The sequence below is a fragment of the Phycodurus eques genome, unplaced genomic scaffold, assembly GCF_024500275.1.
Source record: "Phycodurus eques isolate BA_2022a unplaced genomic scaffold, UOR_Pequ_1.1 contig_134, whole genome shotgun sequence".
In the NCBI taxonomy this organism is placed as follows: domain Eukaryota; kingdom Metazoa; phylum Chordata; class Actinopteri; order Syngnathiformes; family Syngnathidae; genus Phycodurus; species Phycodurus eques.
Genome location: NW_026904131.1, coordinates 10138 through 12783, shown reverse-complemented (window position 1 = coordinate 12783; position 2646 = coordinate 10138). Strand labels below are relative to the sequence as shown.

Below are 2646 nucleotides of genomic sequence, written 5' to 3'. Positions count from 1 at the left end.
TTATAACCATTTATCTAAGTTTTCTGAATAAAGACATATTTTTTTTTAAATTCTCTTATCACCCTCCCAAAAATCCCAAAACTTGTGGATCGAAACCGTGATATGTACCGAATCGTTAACTTGGTGTATGGATACAGACCTTGTGTGTGTGTGCGTGCGTGTGTGTGTGTGTGTGTGTGTGTGTGAATGTATATATATCCATCCCATCCATCCATCCATTTTCTAAGCCGCTTCTCCTCACTAGGGCATGCTGGAGCCTATCCCAGCAATCTTCGGGCACCCTGAACTGGTTGCCGGCCAATTGCAGGGCACATACAAACAAACAACCATTCGCACTGACATTCACACCTCCGGGCAATTTAGTTGTCAATTAACCTACCAAGCATGTTTTGGGGATGTGGGAGGAAACCGGAGTGCCCGGAGAAAACCCACGCATGTACAGGGAGAACATGCAAACTCCACACAGGCGGGGCCAGGGATTGAACCCCGATCCTCAGAACTGTGAGGCTGACGCTCTAACCAGTCATACACCGTGCCGCCTGTGGGGGGACGAAATGTGGACAAACCCGTTCGTCACTGGTGCTCGGGAGAGAGCGTTCATTCAAGGATTGCTTGAGGTATGTTCACGTACTTTTCATACGATACGGCTCGCAAGCAGGCAACAAAACGTTATGTACTCTAGCAAGCGCAAGCACATACGGTTGCACGTAAACATGTCGGCGTTCCGTCGAATCATGCCCTAAAGCTTCGGTAAACATTGGTTTGTGCGTGAGAAGAAATGTTAACAACGGCGCGCAAGTATGTTGCCAAGGGCAAGCACGGGAGGCGATGCGCCAGTCACAATATGCAATCCTACTGGTCTCCGTCAAGTTGCGCTGGCGGAGAGTTGTCGTTGATATGTCACACTGCACGGAAGATATCCAAAAAAGTCAAATTTGCCAGTTCATTTTGGCGTCGTAGGGCCAAATGGTTGGTCGTGGTTTATGTCACACTACAACAGGTTTTGTCGTTCCCGACATTATATGTCGGGCACTATCTGGGAAATCGGCTGCGATAGCAAATCGGGCCAATATCTGGGCTAAAATCCTTTCGTTTGATCTTGGCATGAGAAGATTATTCTCTCATCCAGTGACTTGATATTGTTGGCTTAAATGATTTCAGAGCTCTCCTTTCCACATTTTTCATGTCAAGGTTGGCAATGATATGGAATGCCCGGGATCCCATAACACTATACTTCCCTTCGGTCGGGCTTACATTTACCAATAAATTCCACTTACAAAGATGGGTTTTTAAGGTAGTGTGGCCGAGCGATCCAAGGCGCTGGATTAAGGCTCCAGTCTCTCAGGAGGTGTGGGTTCAAATCCCACCACTGCCACTTCCTTGTCAATATAGTGAATGTCTTAACTATTTTTTCATTGGCTCCGACAAGGCGTTTGTATTTGCCTAAATATCATTACCTTTGTCTTTCACGCTGAACTGTCGTGCCACCTTTATGGGTACTTACACAGTGATTTTAAATTGACAGAACAGCGAATAAATGAAGTTTTCTTTTTCAGTAAGAAGTGAATTGAGGAAAGGGTCCATACCCGTGGGCCTCAGCCAATGAGTTGACAAGTCTTAATTGCACAATATTTCTCACTAAGAGTAAGACGTTAAATGACAGCAGATCCACAACATCCTATGAGCAGACATACGATAACAGAGAACGAGATTCAGATATATCCATCGACTTCGGGATTATAGGGCGAGCACGCTTCCGCTGCGCCACTCTGCTCTCTCGTCATTGTCGTTGGTATGTACTCTTTTACTGTCTGACAAATATCCTGCAGCCGCCAGCAACAGGGCTGTTCGGGTTGTCTCATGGCTGGATCAGGCGACAAGACACATTTGGTCTTTCCCGATGACACTATGTCAGACCACTGCCATCAAATCTTGCCGTTTCTCGGGCAGACACGACTTGACATTTATTCCGATAGCACCCTATCCCATCTTTTACCATCACTGGGCTTTATCTTGTCAAATCAAACACTGTCCGAGAGGTGGAAGCAGAAAACGTTTCACCGGTCAACGCGACGGGACACACTCGTTACGATGGTGACGACAACAACAATTCGCCGTGCTAATGTCTTGTTTCTGTGTGTGCATGTGAGCGACTGTGGGGGGACAAAATGAGGAAAAACCTGTTCGTCACTGGTGCTCGTGAGAGAACGTTCGTTGAAGGATTGCTTGAGGTATGTTCACGTACTTTTCATATGATACGGCTCGCAAGCAGGCAACAAAATGTTATGTACCCTTGCAAGTGCAAGCACATACGGTTGTACGTAAACATGCCGTCGTTCCGTTGAATCATGCCCGAAAGCTTCGGTAAACATTGGTTTGTGCATGAGAATCAATGTTCACAACGGCGCACAAATATTTTGTCAACGGCAAGCCAGGGAAGTGATGCGCCGGTCACAATACGCAATCCTGGTCTCCGTCAAGTTGCGCTGCCGGAGTGTTGTCGTTGACATGTCACACTACATGGAAGATATTTTTAAAAAAATCCAATTTGCCAGACATCATTTTGGCGTCATAGGGTCAAATCGTTTGTCGTGAGTTAATGTCAGGTTCAAACAACCTAGAACATTTACTAAACAATAAACAAGG

At 46.1% G+C, this 2646-nt stretch overlaps 1 non-coding gene across 1 annotated transcript; it reads left to right on the top strand.

Moving 5' to 3' along the window:
- The first annotated feature begins 1293 nt into the window (after positions 1–1293).
- Positions 1294–1375, top strand: trnal-aag (transfer RNA leucine (anticodon AAG)). Its single transcript has one exon. It is a non-coding gene; the product is annotated as a tRNA-Leu (tRNA).
- Positions 1376–2646: the final 1271 nt, after the last annotated feature.